The 27,024-nt window shown below is 42.9% G+C and overlaps 1 protein-coding gene and 1 long non-coding RNA gene across 4 annotated transcripts in view; one reads left to right on the top strand and one right to left on the bottom strand.

Moving 5' to 3' along the window:
• The window catches only part of LOC307216712, a 427,955-nt gene that overhangs the window by 75,178 nt on the left and 325,753 nt on the right, over positions 1 to 27,024 (bottom strand). The gene's annotated exons all lie outside the window — the stretch shown is intronic.
• The window catches only part of ANO3 (anoctamin 3), a 241,881-nt gene that overhangs the window by 69,344 nt on the left and 145,513 nt on the right, over positions 1 to 27,024 (top strand). The gene's annotated exons all lie outside the window — the stretch shown is intronic.

A 27,024-nucleotide genomic window follows, 5' to 3' on the forward strand; every position in this document is an offset into this window, starting at 1 on the left:
AGAGGATCTGAGTTATATACCAAAAATCATTCAGAGATCTCTTTGTCACAGGAAATTCATTCTTTATACAGTTGCAAAGCTCATGGTCGTGGGCACACACACACACAAGAGACCGACACTGCAGTCATTCAGCATTGAAGAATTTTACTATCACTGTATTTATGTCATGGAATTGAATTGGGCTTTGTAAACTTGAAGATAGCAAGTAGACTGTTTTCCTGCCTTGCAAGCATGCTGGTACAGTTTCTGTGTTTGGCTGTAGAAAAATTTTCAGTAGCTGATCAACCCAACTTTATTCAAGATTTTATCCCTCTTCTGTTGATTGAACTGTATTCCTGCTATCTCTTTTTGGGAAGATGTGGTCTAGCTTGTGGTGCAGAGGGGAAGAATGCTGTGTGGATGAGCATACTGGGGGTGATCTGAATGATCTCATGGTTCCATTCCATCTCTTATGGTTCTATTAACCCTTGTATTTCCAGCAGTGTCTTGAAAGGAAATTGAGTTGTACTTTCATGGGAAGTGCATTGCTGCTGGACATTTGTATGGGGTTAATTTCTCCAGCACGTTCCAGCGTGCTGAATGTGCTCCAAATCCTATTGTCTTCATCTTCATAACAACTAATCCAATTTCTGCCAATGGGGAACTGAGGTTGCGAGATACAGACTTAGGACATCCAATGACAGAGAAGAGAAAGTCAAAAATCTCCAAAGCCTACTCTGTTTGCTAAGTCAAACTAGCTCTCAGGGTCCTCCCCCCCCCCAGCTGTTTAGAGTTCTTTCTTTCTTTCTTTCTTTCTTTCTTTCTTTCTTTCTTTCTTTTTTATATGCTGTATTGGTATTTAAAAGTGTGTAACATAAGTAATCAACAGAAAATAAAAACAAAAACAAAAATAAAAATAAACAAACATTCATTCCATGTTTGGAGTACTTTAATTTTAATTTTTAAAAAGGGGACAGTCTAGGAAGTTGTGTCCCCCAGTACCACCACAATGTTCTTGAGGGATCTTTTAGAGCAGTATGTGAAGTGTCTCGGGCTGCAGGAGAAAAAATGAATCAAAAGTCACCATATTTTCCCTTTGCCAGAAGGATCAAAAGCTTCTTGTGGATGGAGAAGACATTCTATTTGTGGAAGGTGAAGTCTTCAGTGCCAAGCCAAATATTATTTTTCTACATAAAAAACTTTGTTTTCTTTCTGTTCTTTCCTCATTACATCCTTGCAACCATAGGCCAGAAAAAAATACGTGGAAGGAAATGGTCTGCTTACAGAAAAATCATGGTCCTACAGCAAGGTTGGGGAGTTTGTGACCCTCCAGATATTGTTAGACTCCAGCTTCTGTCAGGCCTGACCATGGACAGTGCTGGCTGGATCCTGATGTAGGTTGGAGTCCAGAAGCATCTGCAGAGCCACTGGTTCCCCATCCCTGCTCTACAACAATGAAGTGCACTCCTGGGAATGTAGCCACAGTGCTGCCATCAGAGTTCTGCTGGTGTAGTGGCACTTCCATTTACTCACCACCACCACTACCACCACCTTCTTGCCAAATGTTTTCTGAAGGGTCCTCTGATGTCAGGGACTGGTTGGCTATAAATGAATGATGTGGGGGGGGGGGGGCAGCTGGGAAACCCCAAGGGAAGAAGGCTCAGAGTCCAGGGAGTGTTGGTGGGATGATCATGAGTGGTCAGAGGGAGAAGACTGGGAGGAGGTAGCGTCAGAAGCTGAAGAGGTAACAGGGATTATTGAGCCAGGAGAGTCTGTGGCAGAAAGAAGTCCAGAATTAGAGACAGAAGCTGAAGCAGGGGAGGAGGGAAGCCAAGAAGCAGAAATGGTCAGGCTTGTGAAAAGGCACAGGTTGGAGTGGGAGGGGGCAACACAAGTTCCCCTCCCCCTGATCGCCCACAACCAGGAAAGGCATGAAGCAGGAGGAGAGACAGGTACACATGCAGAGGCGCCAATTGCTTGGAAAGCAACTTAGAGAGGAGGAGACATAGCCGGCTGTGGGGAAGCAGGACCTTTAGTCTTAGCAACTGCTTCATGAGGGCAAGACCTGAGTTGATGTGCTCGTGACTCCTGTGCAGGTCCTATTTTGCTAATAGAGTTAACTCCAGCTTGTTTGGTGTGATTTACTGCTGGCTTGTTCCTGTCACCCAACATGCTAGAGCTGCTTTTGAGAATGTGAGACAGTGGAAGACTGGAGTGCCTGGCGTGCTCTGGTCCATGGGGTGACAAAGAGTCGGACACAGCTAAACGACTAAACAACAACAAAGGGGGCTGCAAGGGAGAGGAGGAGAAGGTTCCATTTTGCTGGTGAAAGTCAAGTGAAATTCACAAGTGAATTTTAACCTGCCGTCCCATCTTACGGCATATGATAATGGGCTCTTATACCAATAGTTGCGTGTGTGAAAGAATGCATATGGCAGACACTGATTGCCTCATAGCAAAGTCCATAGAAGCAACCATTATCGTTGAGATGGAAAATCTGTAAGGTATCTATAGTACCAAGTCTGTGAGGTGTGTATATAGTATTAAGACCTCCTCATTGTTAGAGCAGTACAACGTGGATTCAGTGGGTACGTTTCCTGTTTTGCCAAAGAATAATATAGACCCATGGAGAGGGATATTCTGTGCAAGAGAAGTCCAGAGCAAACCCTTCTCCACAGTACAAACCCCCTTCTTTCATATGGCTGGTGAGTGGCTCCTCTGGCTGGGATGGAGAACTCTGGTGCACTTGCATGCTTCTCCTTTCTGTGGAGATTTCCTTGCTACCATCTGTCTAACTTAAGAACCTTTCCCCTCAGTTAACCAATTCACCAGAATATATCAGTGCCGTAAATAAACGTTAAATGTAGGCTGAAAGGCCTCAACTCAGTGATCCATTGCAACTTTTGTGACAACCCCCTTTTTTTCTTCAGTATAATCAAGAACAGCTCTTGTCAGAGTGATCCTATATACTTCCTTTGGGGTGGGGAGGACAGTCAATATAGTGGTACCTTGGGTTAAGTACTGAATTCTTTCTGGAGGTCTGTTCTTAACCCGAAACTGTTCTTAATCTGAAGCACCACTTTAGCTAATGGGGCCTCCTGCTGCCACTGCGCCGCCAGAGCACGATTTCTGTTCTCATCCTGAAGCAAAGTACTTAACCCGAGGTACTATTTCTGGGTTAGCGGAGTCTGTAACCTGAAGCGTATGTAACCCGAAGCGTATGTAACCTGAGGTACCACTGTAATCTGCAGGCCATCAGCATTTGCTTTCTGTGGAGCTGTTGTTGTTTGGTGGGCTGGCTGAGGTATTTGTCTCCTGCAGGTGATGCTATGCACTGTGGATGCTCTTTGGCCTGCGTATTCCTAGGGTCTGTCTAACAAGAGCTATCCCTCTCAACATTGTTTCCCCACCCAACAAGTGAAGTATCCTAGACATCTTGAAGGGTTACGCAAGGGGTGGAGAACTGGTTTTAACTGGCAGGCCAGATCCAGTTGTGGCCAAGCCTCTGCAGGCTGCACTTACCAGGTGGCAGAGCTTCCAACCTATCCATCACCTAGTGTATGATGTCAGGGGGATCTGACCCTGGCTGAAGGTATACCACATTTGCAAAGTAACAGTTTGGAGCTTTCAGTCCATACTTGGCAATGAAAGACACAGTACCACATTAGATCCACTCAGGAGCTTAGGAGTGGATCTGATCCTGACCTACAGCTATGTGGCTTCTGTTTGGCACGGTACGCAAGTTTTGCAGTTTTTGGCAGACATCACATCCACTTGGGAGCTCTGATTATTTGCTCTCAGGTGGCTTCAACCCTGGCAGCAAGGTTTACTTTATATGAATTGTGTAATCTTAGATCAACACATTAAACACTGAGGATCATACTTTGATTTTTGGATATTTTCTGTATGGCATGCTGTGTTAGAATATGGGATTCTTTCAAATCACATAATTCCAAAGAATCCTACCAAAGTGTGACCAAAGAAAATAGGTTATCGGACACTTTTCTGAGGTAATCTTCACTGGTATTTAGTTGCCCAAATATTTTATTATGAATTATCAGACATGAACACTGAAGGGTTTAATTAACAAGGAAGAAAATTAAAGCAAGCATCCACAGCTTTAATTACAAAAATCATTCACTTTAGTTTTCTGTGTATTTCTCAGAAATTCATGCCTTAATCTCACACTTATGAATCCAAGCTGCATGAAAAATGAAGAGAGAGAAAAGTGTCCTAAATTCTATTTATACAAAAGCTGTGATAATCTCTCTGGATTGGCCAACTGCCCCTCACAGATGTTTTCTCCATGCTTCAGAAACATTTAAACCTTGTGGCTGGCATGGGGGGTAGGAAGCAAATTTTATTTACTGGCATTGTTTAATAGGGATTTATTTGTTCATGGAAATGTTAATATTTTAGCACAGAGTCCACCCAGACATATTTGCATGTCTTAGATGCAAATATATTAAAAGGAAGTCATTCCTTTTTTCATCAGTAAAATATTTTGTACTAAGAATGGTTAACTTTTACCATATTTTTTTCCAGAAAATCTTCAACTGACGCATGGGAAATGTATTTTTACTGCTTGAGAGGATGATGAAATGGGTGGTTAAAAAACAAGTATTTGGCCACACCTGATATGTGGCAAATTTTCATCTGATTATGTAGTAAATTATGTTTACCACTTAGCTCCATTGTTTGTATCCTGCTGTAAGGGTGAGAAATCTAATGCGGACAACTGGGTTACCAAATAGTTACATGCACATTGCAGTAAGTTAGTTACTGCCCAGTAAATTCTGTATTCATACTCAGTCTTGTCCATTTCACAAGGCAAATCTATCTTCATTGATAGCCCACCGCTATTTTCAGAGTCCATAAGCATCCATAAATTGGGTATGATAATAGCAAGAGCCCATTAAGATCCATCTGTTTAACGACACCATGCTGTACACACTCTAAGTGCACTTTCTTAATAGAGCAACCTTTAAATGTTAAAAATTAAAATTATATGAAGCAAAAGAAGCGAGGCTTATTTAAACACACAAACACACTGGCTATTCATAGCAAGATTCCACAGTGAAGTGGACCCATTTAGTCCAACTGAGCTCAGTAGAACTAGAGCGGCTTAAATGTAATGCTTGCAGCATAATATAATTGAAAGACAGTTGATAATGAGGGTGGGATTCAACTAAGGTTTACTCACAACATTTACCCATGTTGGTACATTAATTTCAGAAGGTCTACTCTGAGTAAATCATAGTTGCATACCACCCTGAGTATTTTATTGATACCTTCTGGGCAGGTCACCAAATTGCTCGGTTAAGGGCAAAGAGTGATGTTGAATTGTGCTATTGCACTTGCACAGTGGACCTTCACTTGTGCAAATGGGACCTTCACTTCTTCTTCCTCTTACAGCCCCCCCTCCCCATCTGTGCTAAAAGAGGGAAGAGGAAAAGTGAAAGTCCTGTCACATCTGCTGGATCTTACCTAATGCCTAGCAGGCCAAGGATATATTGCAAGCCAGTGATGTCATACTCAATAGATATACCACAAAACTAAAGATGTGATCCCATCACAAAAACATTCTGAGACTATCCAGAAAAATGTACATGTTTGTGTACCTTGTAATCAAAACCTACATAGACATAAGTGCATTTGTCTCTTATCTATGATCTTTCAAGGAGGTTAGGTATACACACACAGACACACGCACACACACACACACACACACACACACAAATGTCTAATGAAACAGATATTAAAGTTTTTAGGGATGCGGGTGGCACTGTGGTCTAAACCACTGAGTCTCTCAGGCTTGCCGATTGGAAGGTCAGAGGTTCGAATCCATGTGACGGGGTGAGCTAACAGTTCAAAAGCATACCAGTGCAAGTAGATAAATAGGTACTGCTGCAGCGGGAAGATAAACAGCATTTCCGTGCGCTCTGGCTTCTGTCCTGTTGTGCCAGAAGTGGTTTAGTCATGCTGGCCACATAACCCAGAAAGCTGTCTGTGGACAAACGCAGATTCACTTAGCCAGAAGCAAGATGAGTGCCACACCCCATAGTCACCTTTGACTGGACTTAACTGTCCAGGGGTCCTTTAGCTTTACCTATTAAAGTTTTTAACCAAAAGCAGTTCAGCTTCCACTGTCTTCAGCTTCCCTTACATGAATCAAATTGTGTTGTAAAACTTAAATGTTTATGCCACTGTAATAAATATATGGTTTTTAGTGATTAACCACATGCTTCCACCATCCAAAGCAAACTTTTCTGAATTCTGTTTGAAGCTTTAAAATTGTGTGTGTGTATTCTGAACTGTCACTTATTTGTTGTAGTGGAATGTTTTCTTCTAGAAACATAGCTGAATGTGATTTCCAGTCTGCTGAAGGTCAGTGGCTTTGAATTTGCTTACTTTAGAGACCGCTTCCTTTCTTATGTTCTCTTAGATCTTTTGGATGTGGGGAGAGAGGCATTCTGGGAGGTTGCCTTCACAACTGTGATGTTCTGCCTTTGAAAGGTGTGTGCCTAAAGTCTGGCCTGAATATTCTCCCAAGTCATTCCTGGTAATTTGGGCTTGGACTTTAAGGGCTGTTTTGAGGTCACTGTAACTGGAGATAATTGTAGCTGACACCAAGCCCCAATTTATGATTCAGCCATTTCGGGAACTCAGGCTCTCTACTTCTTTTTATATCCAGTGGTTGATTTCTATTGATGGCATTAAATGGTTCAAACCTGGTGCATTAATATAAACACATTTGCTGCAGGTATAGGCTATATGGTACTGTTTTACTTATCCTTTTGTTTTACTTGAAATTTTAAATGAATGCAAAATAACTTGCTGTATTCTAAAGCAACAACTCTATGAAGCAGCTGAGGCTGCAATCCAAATTCACCTTGTACCAGGCTGGGGAATGGGTGGGTAGAATTGACTGGTGGTGTCCCTCTGCCCAGCCCAGCCTCTGCTAGAGCAATGCAAGCATCCCTGTTCTGCTCATCCTAAATTTGCCATTCCAGGTGGGTGTGGCTGAGGCAGCCCCACTGTCATCTCTTGACAGAATCAAGCTGAATGTGGGCCTGATCACTGTGCCACCTGCAGGCTGCCACAGCAGTTGACCTGCCTCTGTCCTTCCCATACCAGCTTGCATGAGTGACAGGGCTTCAGATGCAGGGCTGATTCTGCTGTTGGGTTAAGCTCTTCCTCTGCCTAGCCAGGGCTTGGTCTTCAGAGTCAGAGAAAGTGAGGGACTGGCCCAAAGTCACTAAATGAACATTATGTCTGAAAAGGGATTCAAACACTGGCTTTCCTTATTCTTTCCCAACACTCTACTTGTCATCCTACACTGGCTCTCTTTCATTCACAACTTAGATCATAATAGAGAAATGCTGATGAGATCTATAAAACTTCCAAATCATAGTCAAGCCAATTCTCTGGCAATTTGCTTTCTGAACAAACCTAATGATTTATCTCGTGATCGACCTCAAGGCAATTTTATCTGGACAATATTTTCATCATAGTCCATTTGATCTGAAGTTTTGGGTGCTGTTGCTGCTGACATTTGTAGCAGGTGTTGAAGCTTTGAAAAATTGTTTGAGAAAACATTAATGCCTGCATTACATTCAGGAGGTTTTTGTTTTGTTCTTTAGCTCTGCACTTTGGGACAGATTATAAGTCTATGCTTGTTAGCCATCAGTAGCAGTGACAAGTTCATGCTTTGCATCCAAGTAGATGCTTTTCTTCATTCTATGAATTCTCAGTGTGCTTGTATGAGTGTTAAGATTGTCAGACTAGGTCCCGGGAGACCAAGGGAGCAAATCCGTTTTCAGCCATTAAACTCACAAGGTGACTTCTAACCAGTCACTTCCTCTCAGCCTAACCTGCCTCATAGGATGGTTGTGGGGGTTAAATGAGGGGGGTGACTATCATATGCACCACCTTTAACTCCTGGGAAAAGGTGGGGTATAAATGCAATAAATAAATTGCATTTTTAAAAAGATTTCTGAAAGCAGTTGGTGCACTCATGTCACATTTGCAAGCCCAAATTTGGGAGAGACTAGGAAGCAATTTCGGTAATTTCAGTAAATTGTCACCACTTGTCTAGAAAATATAAGAACATAGGGGACAAACAAGATATCTGTGTTAGAAACAAATCTCATATTTGATCTAGAGATGCAGAGAAATTCGTTCGGTTTACATTTTAATAGAAAACTACCAAATTTGCCTTACTTGAACCAGACCACAAATTAAAACACAGCTCTGCTTGAAAATTCACACTTGTCCAAATTTTTTGATGCAATTTTCCAACCAATGCATTAAAAAGCACATATTAGTGAAAAATGTGTGCCATAGTGCATACATTAAAATAACATACAAAAATGCACTCTGTTAGGCAAAAATTGTCTGCAAATATGTATATACTAAATGAAATTGCTCAAAAAATGTGTAATATTAAGATAAATGCTCAGGAATAGGCATTTAAAAAGTCAGTTTTTTTAAAAAAAGTTATTTTGATCATTCTGTAATTCTTAGCTTTGTTTAAAAGGCAGGAGAAGTCACTAGATATATCTATTAATTCACAATGCTCTTTCTATTCTGCTGCTCTTCCCTCACATTTTCATAAGGTCCATGTTAAATCACTTTTCTATTGTCAGCAGAGCAGCATGGGGTGAGGAATCACAAGGAGGGGAGTTTTAAAACATCGTTTTCTGAGTGTGGGGAGTGGCATATCGACTTGGGTCATGCTGGCTTTTGTCTCAGCTGCAGCCCACTAGAATGCAGCCGCCGAGCAATGGCAAAGAGGCATGGCTTCCCCACGGCTAAATGTGGTTCCATAATAATAATATAATTCATTTTATTTATATCCCGCCCTCCCCAGCCGAAGCCAGGCTCAGGGCGGCTAACAACACTAAAATAGTGCAACATTCTAAAAACATTATAAAAATTAATTAAAATCAAAATTGATAGCAACCATAAACTAAAGTTCTGTAAAGATTGCCAAAGGAGGGAGTCAGGCTGTGCCCTGACCCAAAGGCCTGGTGGAACAGCTCTGTCTTGCAGGCCCTGCGGAAACATGTCAAGTCCTGCAGGGCCCTTGTCTCTTGTGACAGAGCGTTCCACCAGGTTGGAGCCGCAGCCGAAAAAGCCCTGGCTCTAGTTCAGGCCAGCCTAACCTCTCAGTGGCCTGGGACCTTCAAGATGTTTTTATTTGAAGACCGTAAGTTCCTCTGTGGGGCATACCAGAAGAGGCGGTCCCGTAGGTACGAGGGTCCTAGGCCGTATAGGGCTTTGAAGGTTAAAACCAGCACCTTAAACCTGATCCTGTACTCCACCGGGAGCCAGTGCAGCTGGTATAGCACCGGATGAATGTGATCTTGCAGCGAAGACCCCGTAAGGAGTCTCGCCGCGGCATTCTGCACCCACTGGAGTTTCTGGGTCAGTCTCAAGGGCAGCCCCACGTAGAGCGAGTTACAATAATCCAGTCTGGAGGTGACCATCGCGTGGATCACAGTGGCTAGGTCAGGGTGAGAGAGGTAAGGAGCCAACTGCTTAGCTTGGCAGAGATGAAAAAATGCCGCCTTTGTAATAGCTGCAATCTGCGCCTCCATGGAGAGGGAGGTATCGAAGATTACACCCAAACTCTTAACGGACAGTGCTGGCACTAATTGCACCCCCGCAAGAGATGGGAGTTGCCCCCTCAGTCCCATATCGTCCGGTCCCAGCCAGAGGACCTCTGACTTCGAAGGATTCAACTTCAACCGGCTCCCACATAACCATCCAGCCACAGTTTCCAAGCATCTGATCAGTGTGTCTGGGGCCGAGTCAGGATGGCCATCCATCAACAGATAGGGTGTCATCAGCATACTGATGGCAGCCCAGCCCAAAACTCTGGACAAGCTGGGCAAGGGGGCGCATAAAGATGTTAAAAAGCATTGGGGAGAGTATCGCACCCTGAGGCACTCCACACACCAAGGAGTGGCGCGATGACAATTCCCCCCCAAGCGCCACCCTCTGTCCCCAACCAGAGAGAAACGAGCGCAGCCATTGAAGGACTGTGCCCTGGATCCCCACGTCAGCAAGGCGGTGGTCGAGCAGTTCGTGATCGACCATGTCGAAGGCTGCTGACAGGTCTAGAAGAATCAGCAGCCCCGACCCACCTCGATCCAGCTGCCTGGGGAGATCATCTGTTAGGGCGACCAGAGCCGTCTCAGTCCCATGACCAGCGCGGAAGCCGGACTGGAATGGATCCAGAGCCGATGTTTCATCCAGAAACCTACCAAGCTGTTCAGCAACCGCTCTCTCAATCACCTTACTCAGGAATGGAAGATAGCCCTGCTCTACCCTGTCAGTGACAGAGTGGTACTGCTGTCAGTTGAGAATCTGAATCTCCTTCTCCCACATAGTTGAAGTGCCCTAGTGATGCCACTTGGCAGCCTTTAGTAGGAAACTTTACTTCTGTAAAGGCTTGAAGAAATTGATTGCGGTTTCCATGTGTTGTGCCAGGAATGGCATTTGTAAAAGAAAATGCCTCTCTAACTTTTTATTGGATTCATTAAGGAATTCTATACGTACATTTCCCAATTTATGACACAATCCATTCTCCTCGTTGCCCATAAACATAGCTGCACATATGGCAGGCAACTCATAAAAGGGCATGTTGATCCATTTCCTCCTTCCTGATTTTGCTGGCTATTTCTTTCTTCACTTGCAAGCAAACCACTTGTTACATGTGGAACTATAGCCTGATTGCTCTGTTTAGCTTCATGTTGTTTGGATGGGTGCAGCTGAGAACAGAGAAGCAGAATGAAAGGTGGGTGGTTTGTATCTGTTTCCTTGGCCATCATTTTCCTACTCCAAATCAGCCCCTAACTTCATGGCTTTTCCTTCCACTGAGGTTTACATTGGATGTTAACAGATTGGGAAGTACTGTATACCACAGGGCAAAATATACCAAGGAGGTAGTGTTATGTACTGAAGTTCTCACCCTGGGCCAGCAGAGAGATACTGTAGATAGTTTTCACTCAGGTCCACATATGCAAATAAGGGATTGAAAATGACGTTCAGTGATTGGATCGTTACAGAAAATGGTTACTGTTGTATTCTAGTGGAGCTCTATATAAGCAGGCTGGCTGAACCCTTCAGTTCAGTTCTGTTCTGGCCTGTGAATAAACAAGAGCTGTTTGAAGAATCGCTGTGTCGTCTGATATGTTCACCCACAACTTAACGGGTAGCATTTAGAGTAGGGAAATACACAGGGAACAAGATGAGTTACCCCTTGCTCCTGCTGCTTCTTTGGAATGACACAACTGTTGGGGAGGGCATTTAGAGAAGGGAAGTGGGCTTATTAGGCAGAAGCTTCTTCATTCTCAACCACCCTTTTGGATTTATTTATTTTTAAATGCCTCCAAGCTATAGTTACACACCTTTGCACTTGTTATGCAATCTGGCTTATAGAGAGAGAAGACTCATTCATACTACTGGTGCTCTGGGCAACTGGATTTCTCTATCGGAGGCATGGATAAGTTTCCCACTGGAGGTAATGACCAGTTGTGTTGTCATGCATCTAGCCAAGGGCCATGGTTTTTTAAGTAAAAAAAAAGGGAGAGATAAGGAGCTCTAATCACCTTCATGTTGAAGATGGGCTAGGAAGAATAAATGAAATGGTAAATATAGTGTATAATATTTAACACACCTAGCATAAACTTGTAGTGCAAGTATTAAAGGTAAAGGGACCCCTGACCATTAGGTCCAGTCGTGACCGACTCTGGGGTTGCGGCGCTCATCTTGCTTTATTGGCCACGGGAGCAGGCATACAGTTTCTGGGTCATGTGGCCAGCATGACTAAGCCGCTTCTGGCAAACCAGAGCAGCGCACGGAAATGCCATTTACCTTCCCACTGGTGTGGTACATATTTATCTACTTGCACTTTGACGTGCTTTCGAACTGCTAGGTTGGCAGGAGCAGGGATCGAGCAATGGGAGCTCACCCCATCGTGGGCATTCGAACCGCCAACCTTCTGATCGGCAAGTCCTAGGCTCTGTGGTTTAACCCACAGCGCCACCCGCGTCCCTTAGTGCAAGTATTACCATCCTGGCAAATCAAGGTCTCTCAGTAACCCTTTACAATTTCTATGGCATCTTTTTCAGAAGCAGTATTTTAAGCAGTTATTTTTTGCTGGTGTCTACTTGTCCTGTAAACCGTTTCCCTCTCCTTCCAAGCTATAATTAAAAATATTAATATCTGTTGGCTGGGCAGAAGGGGTCATGGAATGACACACTAGGGGAATTCTGGGAAGTATCTGAAAAGCACAACACAACAGCTTTAAAGCTTGAGCTTTGAGTGATTTTGTTTTCCAAGGGCAAGAGCTAAATAATTGCACAGTGCGCTGGCTGTGACTTTTTCATACCGCTCACAGGATAATTAAACATATACATAGAACAATGTTCGTTAGAAAGAGGGTGAATGAAAGTTTACTACACTAGTTTAACAAGGCCAAAACCTGATTGCACAAGACTAAAGCAACAGTATATCAATTGGCATAGATTTTCAGCTTGGTCCCCAAAGCTCTCGTTTAATACACATTCAGCTAATATTTGAGCATTTGGGCACTTGCATGTAAATTGAGGTCATCAGTAAGCTGCAGCTGCTTTCTCAAGCTGACCTTGTAGGAATGAACGAATGTGTAGGGTCTGCCAGTTCATTATCATAAATAGTATGGCCCAATGTAAAAGGTCTATTGAGGTATGTTTGGTGGGGGTGGGGTTGTGATTTCAAGATTCTGGGCAGAAGCTTTCAGTGTCCTGTTTTAATGCTTCCAAGAAATGATTTGCATAATGGCTGGAGAGGTGGTACCCTTCACAGGCACACTCTACTGCCACATGCCACACATGAAGATGTCCATTCTTCCCAATGTGTCCATGCCTTCTTAGGCTCTGAACATAATGTGTTTGTTCTTAACACATGTGGTTCTGTACATATGACAGAACCAAAGCTCCACTTAGCCTATCATCCTGTCTCTAAGAGGCCAACCCAATGCCTGTGGGTGTTGGCATGAAGGAAACCTTCATGAAAATGGAGTGTACAATTAGCCAGCAGAGCTAATAACCGCTGATCTTTGAGTTTTGTCTAATCCCTCATCAAAGCTATCTGAGCCATTGACCACAGATTCTAGAGGTCAATTAATTGGTTTATTAGCACTCATTGGATGGCCCCAAGTTCTGGTATTATCAGAGAAGGATATACATTCCCTCTTCTATTTGTGTTTCTATTACATTTCTCTTTCTAAACTTCTTGGTCTTATTCCACACCACCCAAATTTCATTCATTTATATATCCACACTTTCATTTATTAATTTAAGAAAACTTATATGCTGTTTGATTACAGTGGTACCTCAGGTTACATACGCTTCAGGTTACATATGCTTCAGGTTACAAACTTTGCTTCAGGATGAGAACAGAAATTGTGCAGCGGCGGTGCAGTGGCAGCAGGAGGCCCCATTAGCTAAAATGGTGCTTCAGGTTAAGAACAGTTTCAGGTTAAGAACGGACCTCCGGAACGAATCAAGTACTTAACCCGAGGTACCACTGTATAGTAAAACCTTTAAGCGGCTTACAAGAAATATTAAAATTATCAGTAAAGCAATTGAAAACATCTTAAATAATTAAAAGTAACAATGAAAAGGATTAAAATACACCAACTATGTGTATTTTATGTGTCTTGCTAGGCTTGCCTAAACAGTTTTAGCCACCCAGAGTGGCTTTTGTGGCAACCCAGTTGGATGGGCAGCATGCATTTATTTTATTTTCTGAAAAGAGTACAGTGAAGGTGCCTGCCTGTTATCATTAGGCAGGGAGTTCCAAACTATAGGCCCTGCCACAGTGATCTCTGATCATTTCATTTCCTTTTGCTCATGCCATAATGCAGTGCATGTTGTTATCATTTATTATTACTTATTAAATTTCTATTCCCCCCTTCATCTGAGGATCACCGGGTGGTATGCAATCTAAAGACACAAAAATACATGCATGCTGATCGTTGAATGGTGAAGCACAATGGAAAAGGAATCCAGAGCAAAGCCCCTCTCTATTTCAATAAAAATTGGAAAATATGTGCTCAAAGACAGAGATAGATAACATTAAAAGGAAAATAAGGAATGGTACTTGGTTGGCTGGGCTTTCTTCAAAGGATGGGGAAACCTTGTACAATCTTGCCACTTGGTTTTTCTTTTACTGTCCTAAATGAGCACTCATGCAGTACAGAGAGAAACATTTGTCCTGGTACAAGTTCTTTAAAAATATATACCGTATTTTTCGCCCTATAGGACACACTTTTTCCCCTCCAAAAATGAAGGGGAAATGTGTGTGCATCCTATGGGGCGAATGCAGGCTTTCGCTGAAGCCTGGAGAGCGAGAGGGGTCGGTGCGCCTTCCCGCTGTCCCCCGACATGGTTTGGAGGTTGACGGCAGGGAGAAGCGCGCTTCTCCCCACCGCCAGCCCCACAAGCTCGGGGGACAGTGGGGAGGTGGAGCACTGCCATCCCACTGTTCCCTGACCTGGTTTGGGCTTCAGGCAAATATCCGCAAGGTGTGGGAGCCCGGCGGGAAGTCGTGCCGGTCTCCCAAGGCTTGCGGAGAGCTGCCTGGTCTGAGGGCTGGGGTCTGGAGAAGCTCGGGCTTCCCCCGCCCCAGCCCCGTGCCTGGGGGGGGGGAATATTTTTTTTTCTTTATTTCCCCCCCTCCAAAACTAGGTGCGTCCTATGGGCTGGTGCGCCCTATGGGACAAAAAATACGGTATATAAAACAAGCCCTAAAATGAGCCAACAATTTTATGGACATAGTGCAGATGAAGAACATGTTTCTTTTTTGACATTACTGCTGCAGCATATTTATTTTCTTAACATATTTTATATTCTGGCTTTTAGGGTAGCCATCTGAAGGTGATGTACAACTAAAGGAGAACCAGTTGAAATACATTTGAGTGGCAAAAAATTAATAAATTCAGAAACATTCAGGAATCATTGGTATAAAAACACTGTTAATGAACGGCTGGCAGGAATAAATCAGTCTTTCTTCAAAGGTCTGTGCTGTAGGAGACTTTTGTCAGTTTGTAGAAAAGCTATTCCACACCCGGGGAGCCATCACTGAGAAGACCCTATCCCTTGTGCCCATCGACCTAATAGATTGTACTTGTTGACACTCAAATAAGGTCTCTGTAGATTAAAACAAAAAACAGGCAGAATAAAACCATTTAGAGCCAGCCAAAGCACACCAATTACTCCTTCAGCCATGACTGAATCCCATTACCCAGACTGAATTCTTGGAAACCCACTCAGACATTTTATGTTCTATTAAATAAATAAATAACTTCATGGCAATGTCAGATGTAGTTGGAGGGAGAAAACAGCACTGGGTTCAATCTTAGAGGTCAAAGGTTGTATTCCATATAAGCAAAGGGCTTTAGAGGGTCCAGGACATAGCTATACACAACCTTAGAATGAGGTAAACAAGTTGCCTTAAACTTTCAATGTTGTGGGAAACCTTTTTACAGCAATGTTTCTTCACAGATACTGGGGACATGTTGGCAGGTGGACACCGAGTTCAGGCCATATTCTTGCCAAATTGCTTGAGCATCTCCGCCATCTCATGTGAAGTAACAGTGCAATTAGAAGACACCGACTGCCCAACTCTTCTTATATATCATTTTGCTTCAAACATTTCTGTTGTAATGCCTAGCTGACTTCAAAATAATTTTCTACTTTGTTTCTCTTAAGTGTTAAATTAGTGATTTTGTGAATTATCAATTTTTAATAACTCATAATTGTTTTTATCTGCTGAGCTTAACAGGCCGTGAGACTCAGGGAAAATAGCTGCCTAATGCCTCACTTAAAACCAACCAAATTGACTCATTTTTTAAAAAAGCCAATTAATACTGAAAAGGCTGCCTTAGATACATTCCATAAAGAGTAAATTGAATTTATAAAGCTCTATCATTAATCAGAAGGAATAGTGTAAAGCTTTGAACAGCAAATATTTTGGACTTAAAGTCACATTATTACAATAAATAAAAACCTTTAAATTTAAACATGTTAAGTGCTTGGACCTCACCAGCAGAGCATGTAATGAATCTATTTAAAGTATGTGGTGAATTAACTATCATTAATTCAAGTGCATATCCCAAAATGTGTGTAAGAAGTAGGGATGAAGATCTCCCAAGGTTCAGTGCTCTCTTTTTTTGAAAGAAATGAGGTGCTAGTACTCCTATGCTGATACACATCCTGTGGGTGCCAGCACAAAATGGCTCCCATGGGTAGCACAAAAAGCCCTTCTGGTTCTTTGTACTGGTGAGGACTGTCACACACACAAAAAAAGCCCTGTCCTGGGTTATTCCTTTATTGCAGGGACAGATCCTTGGGACTCTGAAAATGCCACCACCCCCCCTCACCAGTTGTGCCACTGTCCTCCAGGCCACACACTCCACTCATCCTGCTTCACACACCTTTGGGTGTTTTGCTTGGCTGGAATGTCTCTTGAAGCTCTGACAATGCCTCTTGCTTGCCTGAGCAGGGGAAGAAGGGTTACATGAAGAAAGCAGTGCGCTGAGGAAAAATAATATTTGCATTTGTTTCTCTACCTACTTTTGCCTCTAACCGCTCCCAGCAGCATCATGGGACCTGCTGGAAGATTGTACAGAAGCGATGAGGCCCTCAGACTGAAAAAGATTCTCCACTGCTTCTTCATTGTACTGTAGATTGTTCTGCCCTCCATGCCACATTCTATGAAAGGAGAAATGGGATGTGGATGAGTTCTGATGTTCCACCCCCTGGATGTCTGCATAGAGAAGGCTTCCCCACTGTGCTCCTTCAGCACCTGCAGAAGCTGTGCCTAGAAAACAAGTGAGCAAGACTATAGAGGCAGTCACAGTATAGGACTCAGGTGGAATAAAGGGTAGCCCATCAAGGGTGTGTGTGTGCCTACCTGCCTGCCTGCCTGCCTTATAGACTTGCAGCAGCTGCTCACATTGACTCACTTAGGCAGCCAGGCCAGAACCAAAAGAGGATGTAGCTTTCTGGAGGCCGACGAGGAATAGGACATATTATAGGCCATTTGGGAAGGGGGGGGGGGACAAAATCTGGCATTTCAGCAGCTTTGTGTGGCGTCATAGTGTTTGTAAGCTGCTTACCATATGGATAGGCCTGATTACAGACAGAGTTGCCATGCCAGCATCAGTGGCTTTTAGGACTGTGTGCCTTAGCAAAGTACACTTGGGCTTATCGACATATTAAGCAGTTTGTAAGCTTCCACACAGAGTTGGCATGATATACAAGGGTTTTTTTGTGACACCCCACCCAAATTGGTCTGGAGAACATAATGTTAAAATTGTCCCTACGCATTATCTAGATCCCAACTGCCGTCACTTTTCATTTCATTCTATGCAATATTTTGTTTGGCCCTAGGAATTATGGACTCCAGAAGGCACCTCATCCAGCCCTATTTGCTACAATGGAGTGTCATGTGTCTAAACCATTTTTGTTTTAAGATGGAATACCATGTGCCCTTTACAGAAATATTGCATGGGGAAATAGTAACATCCCACAGTTAATCTGTGCCACTTCTGAATCCATTTTCTCACAAGAGAATGGCCTTAAAGCTCCAAGACATTTCTGGACTTTGTTTTTACTGCCAAGCTTCCTGCATTTGACAAGCATTTCTATTATCTGTCCTCAGGAGGGCTTGGCTAACTGCCTACTTTTCTCTCCAGACCCTTACATGTAAAGGTCAAGAGAAATTGTCTCAAAGCCAAATTCCATCTCTCTCTCTCTCTCTCCCTCTCTCTCTCTCTCTCTCTCTCTCTCTCTGTGTGTGTGTGTGTGTGTGTGTGTGTGTGTGTGTAAAAGCACTAGGATTCAATGGGGTGAATACCAGGGTGCAGTTTGTGTACTGGCAAGGGATGCATGATTTCTCCCTGTTACCTTAAGTGTCTTTGTCAACCTCTAATTGACAGTATCTGTCAACCTCTAATTATTCTGTAATCGCGCAAGCAGCTGTATCCCTGTTGCAGTCGAGAAACACTTCAAAGGATTTGAAAAGGAAGCTGTAGCAGTTGCAGCATCTCTACTTCCCGGCTAGCTAACAAATCTGTATTATTCATTCCTGTGGTAATATATAATACATTGCATTTGAAAGGCAGATGACTGCAGTGCTAATGAAAAATTGAAAATAATCCTCTGATATTGGCAAAACAGCTGCATGGGGCAAGTCCAGTTGAGCATGGGCTCTGCAGCTATCATTTAATCTCCCCCCACCTTTTGTATAATCCTCTAAACTACATTTAGGCACCCGAGTGGCAGGCACAAACTAAACCATTTCTGGAACTCATTCAAAAATCCACTTCAAGGAGAAGAACTTGCAATCCTATGCATTTGCTCACGTTGTAAATCCCACTGAATTCAGTGGGGCTTACTTCCCAGTTAGTGGGACTGTGATTGCAGCCTCATTCTGCTGTTTTTCTGTGCTACTGGGACATTTCCAGGATATGGTGAGCAATCACAATGGACCTCATTTTTAGAGATAACAGTATGGGCTTTCAGGGATGCCGACACTGAATTAATGTTAATCACTTCAATGAAGCAATGTTATTGATTCATGGTCACCTGTCTCTCCTAGACTTTCTTTCCTATTAATGGAAAGTGGCTTTGAAAGTCCTTGCTTGAGGTAATGCTAGCCAGACGTTTAAGTGGAATCACACAGATAAATTTCCATCTGATTTAAAATGTAACTCACAGTCTGAGTAAGGTTAAAAAAATAATAATCCAGGGATTGCTACATGGTGCCCTTCAGATGCTGTTGCACTACAACTTCCATCATCTTGGACTATTTACTATGCTGGTTGGGGCTGATGGGAGTTGGAGTCCAACAGCTGAAGAGCCACAGTGCCTCCCCTTCTGTTTAATTGGTTCTCCCGCTTGGACTACTGCTTCAAGAGCCAATGTGGTGTAGTGGTTAAGAGCGATAGACTTGTAATCTGGGGAACCGGGTTCGCGTCTCCGCTCCTCCACATGCAGCTGCTGGGTGACCTTGGGCCAGTCACACTTCTTTGAAGTCTCTCAGCCTCACTCACCTCACAGAGTGTTTGTTGTGGGGGAGGAAGGGAAATGAGAAGGTTAGCCGCTTTGAGACTCCTTTGAGTAGTGATAAAGTGGGATATCAAATCCAAACTCTTCTTCTTCTTCTTCTTCTTCTCTGTCTGATTTCAGAAAGCCCCTCCCTCCCATTGTGTGACTCCTGGGTAAAGCTAGGAGCAATACCCAGGGGTGGGTTTTGGTAGTCTCTTGTAATATGGCACCCTGTGCGAGGCCAAAATCTGGCTCCTTCAAATGGATCTTCTCAATTTTGTGTCCCTTTAGCACGGCACCCTGTATGACGGAACCACCTGGACCCACCCTAAATCCAGCGTTGCAACACACTTAATTATGCGTACCCTCCAATGTTCCACCAATTAAAATTGGGATGTGCACCTTTCCGTGCTGTGCTCCTGTATGAGCCAACTGGGGCTTCTTTGCCCCAATCCCCTGTCTTCATTACTGGCAGCAGCAAGCTCAGCGAGGGCTGCACTGGTACCTCTTCTTCCCTGTCATTGTCCTCATCCTCATTGTCTTCTTCTTCTCCTCCAGTGGGGCGGCAGCATTAGGTAGAAGAGGCATGATGTCTGGGCCCAGTGGGGGAAGCCTGGTGGTCTGTGGCATTACCAGTTCCACCTCTGGTTTCACCTCAGATTGTAGAAATCTTTCACCCTTTTACCAGCTCCTCCTCCATGGGCTCCTGCTCGGCCTCCTTCTTTCACATGAAAGGCAAGTGTCTTTCAGTGCCAAACTCTTGCAGGAGCTAGCTGACTCACTCAGATGAAAGAGTGGCACTGAAAATGGGACATTACAGGATCCGGTCAGAAGCCAGAATGGCTTTTGTAATTCTGGAATGTCCTGGTCAAATTGGGATGGTTGACACGTTTGATATATATCATTCTTTCTTTAAAATGTTTGGGTGTGGGGTTTTTTTAAACACACACACACACACACTGATCACACCCTAGCACGAGACCAGGCATGTACAAAGTCTGTTTCGGGGGCCTAATCCAGCCCACCAGTCGATTTAATCCTAAAAAAGCTCAACAACTTTGGTTGGTCCCCATGCATGTTCACTTCATCAAATTCGGCCTCTTTGAAAAAAGTTTGGGCACCCCTGCGTGACTAGACAGTCAACATACCAGTTTATAGTAGATAAGACAGCAAAAACATAAAACAATTTAGCCAAACCCCATTCCACCATATTATAAATGACAACTTATTTATAACAGGCTATAACATACTATCCAGAAGCAGTCATGGTTAACTAGTCCGTGTCACCCAGTTACAAATTTAGGCCTTCCTAAACAGAAATGTTTTCATCTGCTGGTGAAATGCAGAGAGGAGGATAGCCAAGCTCATGTTTCCCAGGAGCATCTGGTTGACTGCAGGATGTTAAGCGAGATGAACCTTGGTTGGAAGGGGCTCATGGTTGGGTTTATGGGGTGTTTGTTTTGGTAGACTATTCCCACAACTTGAATGCTGCTAATGAGTAAAACCTGTTCTGGGCTCGCACTGAAGGAAAGAACGGGATGTATGGGCTGTTCAGAAGAAAAGCCTCCACATGTTTGTGTGGGTGAGGAGTGGGATCTGGCCCATTGCATACATATCTTGAGTGGCTACATGTATGGTGTCGCAAGCATTAGAGGGTGGGGTTGGTGGCATGTGACAGCAGCTGCATCAACACTGGGATGGAGCTAGTGGATGTGGTTCTGCTCTCTGCTCATACAATAACTGAATGAATCGGGGGGGGGGGGGCTTGTTTTCTGAACAACAACCAGGCTTTTCCGGTTATTTGAATTCATTTGGGAGGAGTATGTGAGGGACCCAGGCCGTGGTCATAATGGATATACCTTCTAATTAATCAAAGGAAGTGACAAAATCTGGCGTGATAAGCTTGTGGCGTCTTCATTAACATATATAAAAGTCTTGAATGAGGCAAATGACAAGATGTTGTCCAAGGCAAATGATAAGCTGTCACTCACCTCTCCCCCTGTTCTATGTGCATTACCTGGCTGGATTGGCAGCTGAATCTAACTTCCACACGGGTGCTTGAGAATCCTACTCTAAGACAGCAGGCAAGTTTAGGAGATGCAAAAAAGGCCATGTGGCATAAACAAAGCTTTTGCCCTCCAATACCTCCCTGCTGCTCCACAACTCCCACCACTTTCTGCCTGAGACAGGTTGTTCACTCTCCCCAATGGTAGGATTGGTTTCTGATATGCCTTCTGATATGACTTGCTGCCAATTCTCATTAATAACGGTGCTGGAAGCAGGAGTTTCAAACAATAATGAACTATCCATGTCCCCACTAGATGAACAGGAAATGATAGATTGCCCTGGTTTCTAATGAATTTTCTGCAATGAATTGTCAAAGAGAAATTAAAAATTTAATCGCTCACTGATAGACAAATTGCCCTAAGAGAAATTCAACTGGCAGTTCTGGAGATTGAGAGAAAAAACACAATTGTTCCCAAGTGTCTCACAGCATTGGAAAAGAAGTAGCTCTGTTTTTATGAGCCTCTTGAGGTTGGTGCCAAAATAAGAGTATTGCTGTAATGGATGGTTTGTGTGGTTAAAATGACTGCCAGAAAAAGAAGCATTTAATGTGGAAGTGCAAAATGTGAATAGGGAAAGACGCTGCAAATTTTTATAGGCATTGTAGTTTGATAAAAGGAAAGTATAAAAAGAGTATCCCGGGCACAATCTGACGTAATCCAGTTCCCTGATGACAGTTTGCTTTCTTGCCTTCCTATTCCAAAGTTGTGTTGTACAGAGGGACATTTGGTACCTAAAGATGATGGGACCTATGCCATCTCTAGCCTTCCCTGCTGCCAGTTTTCCTCTTCCATAAAACCCACTCCACAAGGTGACTTTGGAAAGTAAGGAATGGAGGAAAGAGGAAAGAACTATCAACTTTCCCAGTCCTATACAATATGTATATGGTAAGGAAAGCTTGGCTTAGCAGCTGTTAATGAAAATTTGCCAAACCAGACAAGACTAGAAAGCAACCATCATCTGTTTAAGAAAATGGGCTGAGAATTTCTTGAGGAATCCCACATTAGGACTGAAGGAGCCATAATTCTGGAGAAGCATCTCACAGGTATTTGAAAATGACTCTTTAGGACAATGACTGCACTATTGGCTTTTTACAAGCTCCAGTTTGTGATGTCATTGACATAGGTACATGAGGCTTGGTGCCCAATAGATTTTCATATTTTCCTTTCATGTTTTTAACACCTCCTCCTCACAGGAATGAGCTACAGGTATCATGATTCAGAAAAGGCTGGGATGAGCATGCACAGATTTAAAATGGAATATATCTAATATTTATTTATTAAGGATGGGATTCATCTAATGAGCCCTGTCAGTGGAAAGCCTGCACAAGGACCCCTGTGTGTGCAATGGAGTTTTCCTTTCTTCTCCCCCTGGTTTTCTCCTGGACTCTCCAAAATTCACTGGGGGGTGGGAGCTTGTAGGAACCCCTAGAACAATGCATACAAGGAGATGAGTGGGGATCCTTTTGTCTGGCATGCTGAAATGCTTGCACAGATGGGATAATTGGAATAATGCTGTGTTGAAGTCTACCTTCCCACCTTTCCTCCAAGGAGCTAGTACACATGGTTCTTCCACTTCAAAATGTATCTGTACATCAACCTTGTTGAAGTAGGTTAAGCTAAGTAAGGTCACCCAGTGAGTTTCATGGCTAAATAGGGTCAAAACCTCAACACCATACTGGTTCCCACACACTCTTGTACACTGTTAATTCAAGTATAGTATTGTATAGATGGAAAGTACAAATATATCATTCTAGTGTTGCAGATTAAAAAAATTAACACAGTAGCCTAGTAGAAAATAATGCTCCTGCAGCAAATACCCGATTGCAGGTGTTGTGTTGATACCACAACTGTTCCAATTACTACATGATAATTTGAAGAATGCACCATGTGACTATAGGATCATCTCAAGGAAGGGACAGAGGATGCAACAGAATGTAAATCCCATGGGAGTGGGAGTGACAACACTCTTTCCACATATTCTTGCTTAGGATAAATACAAGGCTGCGTACCTGCAATTTGTTTCATACTAAACAGATTAGCTATTGTAATCAAAACATTACAATATGAGATAAGGCAAAAAATAAAAAGTGTAAGATAAAACTGGTATAGAATGTTAATCTTCCTGCTATCACAACAAAACATTAGCACTTTAACACAGCAATTCTATGCACACTTTCTTTGAGATAAGTCTCACTGTGTCTTACATAAATCTTAGTCTTTAATAAGTGTGTTTAGGATTGCAGCCAAATTATTTTTTGTGCTGAAAGTAATTTTGCATTCACCTTCAATTATTTATGGAATTTTACAGTACAGGTATTTTACAGTATAGGTAATGGGTCAATTATTTTCATTGCTTTTGCTTATGAAAGCTAGTTGGTTTTGCATTAGCTATCTCATTTCACAGATCTGTTGGTGACGTAGGAATCCTGGTTGATTGCTCCATTTGTTTTTCTTATATTAACAGAGTTGATATTTTCACCGTGTCTTTGGGATTAATGCAGCCTTTCTTTTTGCAGTAGATTTAGTATTAAACCCTTGATACACTATGGACAATAGTAATTTTCTGCCCGAGTTTGTTCCAACTTCTAAAATGAATTGGCTTTGTTGTCTCTTGTTATGATTAGTTTCACTAGTTTTAAAGCATCTTTGGCAGTTCAAGGAACAAAAGGTACCATTTATAACACAAAATGATGGATAATCCTTCCCACTGGCTTTGCAGATTTCAGCCAGTCGTTCACTTATTTAATATACCAATGCTCAAAATGATTTGTTGCTGGATCCAATTTATGACCTTCCATAGGTGGAATACATCATTAAATGTTTGCATTCTCCCCCTCCCCCCCCCCATCTCTCACAAGGGCTACATTTATATTAAACAGGTAATCAGCCAAAGCAGTTTATTCAGAGATATCGTTCTTGTTTATCTTATCTCAGGATTTTCATTAACCTGTTTTATATTTAGAACAGGGACACAAAATGGGAGTGGGAAGTATTAATCTGGAAAATGATGCTAGATTAATGCTTGCTGTAACATTCACTTCATAGCCCCCATCATAAATAAGAATGAGAAGAACTGTCTTCTGTCTCCTGTATGTGGGGAAGGAGACCATCTCCTGCCACCCAGACAGAGTAGGAACATGAGATGCCCAAGGAAGTGGCCTGGACTGGGGCAACAGCCCAGGCTTTATACTTTATTTGGTCCAAAGAAGCATGTGATTAACAGACTGCTTAAATGCATGTGAGATAAAACGGTATGAGCTAAGCTAGTAAGGCATTTGAATGATGAAGGGAGGTTGACCTCAGGAGCTTACCAGCTCCTGGTGACTGGGGGCAGTGATACTATCAGGACCTCCTCAGGAAACCCTTAAAAAGTGTGAGCAGAGAACAGTAGGAGCAACTGAATATCTGATCCAAAGCTTAGAGCCAGGGTGGGGATACCTGAGCAAGGAAGATAAGAAGGTGATGTCATTTTCTAGATCCTATATTGGTAGTGAGAATTCCTGTTGTGCTCCTGTTGAGGTCAGTGCCTCTGACTATTAACCAGAAGGGTGGTGGTTCAAGCCCATTCAGAGACAGTTGTGAGCTGTATTCCTGCATTAAAGGGTATTGGACTTTGACCCGTGGGGTCACTTCCAATTCTACAATTCTATGATTCTATGAAGCAGTGTTTGCCATGAAATAGCAGCTAATTAGTTGATTACATTGTAAATCAGCCATGCAAAATTAATAAGTCACAGTCCATCACTAAATCTGTGCATGTTGTCTTGTATCTTCATATCACGGGTGCAAAAGGTAAATATTGACAGTAGTTGATGTGGGTGCCTTGAATACTTTTGGGGAAAGTTATAATTAAATTAGTTGTTATAGGGTTATTTTTTTAAAAAATAATACTGCATCATTTTAGCCCTTGTTGTTGTTTAGTCGTTTAGTCGTGTCCGACTCTTCGTGACCCCATGGACCAGAGAACGCCAGGCACTCCTGTCCTCCACTGCCCCCCGCAGCTTGGTCAGACTCATGTTGGTAACCTCGAAAACACTATCCAACCATCTCGTCCTCTGTCGCCCCCTTCTCCTTGTGCCCTCCATCTTTCCCAACATCAGGGTCTTCTCCAGGGAGTCTTCTCTTCTCATGAGGTGGCCAAAGTACTGGAGCCTCAGCTTCACAATCTGTCCTTCCAGTGAGCACTCAGGGCTGATTTCCTTCAGAATGGAGAGGTTTGATCTTCTTGCAGTCCATGGGACTCTCAAGAGTCTCCTCCAGCACCATAATTCAAAAGCATCAATTCTTCGGCGATCAGCCTTTTTTATGGTCCAGCTCTCACTTCCATACATCACTACTGGGAAAACCATAGCTTTAACTATACGGACCTTTGTTGGCAAGGTGATGTCTCTACTTCTCAAGATGCTGTCTAGGCCTGTCATTGCCCTTCTCCCAAGAAGCAGGCGTCTTTTAATTTCGTGGCTGCTGTCACCCTCTGCAGTGATCATGGAGCCCAAGAAAGTAAAATCTCTCACTGCCTCCATTTCTTCCCCTTCTATTTGCCAGGAGGTGATGGGACCAGTAGCCATGATCTTCGTTTTTTTGATGTTGAGCTTCAGACCATATTTTGCACTCTCCTCTTTCACCCTCAATAAAAGGTTCTTTAATTCCTCCTCACTTTCTGCCATCAAGGTTGTGTCATCTGCATATCTGAGGTTGTTGATATTTCTTCCGGCAATCTTAATTCCGGCTAGGGATTCATCCAGCCCAGCCTTTCGCATGATGAATTCTGCATATAAGTTAAATAAGCAAGGAGACAAAATGCAGCCTTGTCGTACTCCTTTCCCAATTTTGAACCAGTCAGTTGTTCCATATCCAGTTCTAACTGTAGCTTCTTGTCCCACATAGAGATTTCTCAGGAGACAGATGAGGTGATCAGGCACTCCCATTTCTTTAAGAACTTGCCATAGTTTGCCATGGTCGACACAGTCAAAGGCTTTTGCATAGTCAATGAAGCAGAAGTAAATGTCTTTCTGGAACTCTCTAGCTTTCTCCATAATCCAGCTCATGTTTGCAATTTGGTCTCTGGTTCCTCTGCCTCTTCTAAATCCAGCTTGCACTTCTGGGAGTTCTCGGTCCACATACTGCTTGAGCCTTCCTTGTAGAATTTTAAGCCCTTATAGTTTATTAAATAATTTAACTGCAGAGGAGAAAAAATCTACAAGAGCAGAAAGTAAGAGGCAGTGTAAAAACAGATCCAAGTTGATTGGCTTGGATCTAGAGTTGCTCTTCTGCAAACAGGATCCAGCAGAGGACCCAGTGGGAGGGGGGAATTTTTGCTCCTAAGCCTCAAGAGCAGATTTGGGAGATGCAAAGTGGAAGGCAAATTTTGAGAAACATACCTTCTCTCCTTCCATCATGTGATCTCTGCTTCCAATTTATTGTGTTAAACTCTCCAAATATGGATATATAATCCTGCTCTATCCTGAAAGTTAGTAAAATACAATTGTTGTGTGGAGGCCAGGCTACATTTTTCACATTTGTGAGCAATGCTTTTGTAATGAGCATATACTGTAGAAGACTAAGTACATCATGCTTACCAGCTATAGTTTGACATATGGCACTTCATCAAAAAGATATTTAAATTGTTAATTACATGCAAATAAATATGTAGAGCAGCTGCATCAGTCTTGATTTGTTATATATTTCCAACATGGCCTTCTGTACTGAGCAAATTGCTCGTGCTATCTTAAAAGCAGTTTCATGGTATCTTTAAAGCATGTTTCTAAAATACATTTTTTTATACAAAAAGAAAATAAATTACTTTTCAGAAATGTTAGTTGAAAATGTTTACAGTCCCATCTGTTTGTCTGAGATTCTGGTTCCACTGCTGC

This window comes from Podarcis cretensis, assembly GCF_951804945.1.
Source record: "Podarcis cretensis genome assembly, chromosome: 1".
Taxonomy (NCBI): Eukaryota; Metazoa; Chordata; class Lepidosauria; order Squamata; family Lacertidae; genus Podarcis; species Podarcis cretensis.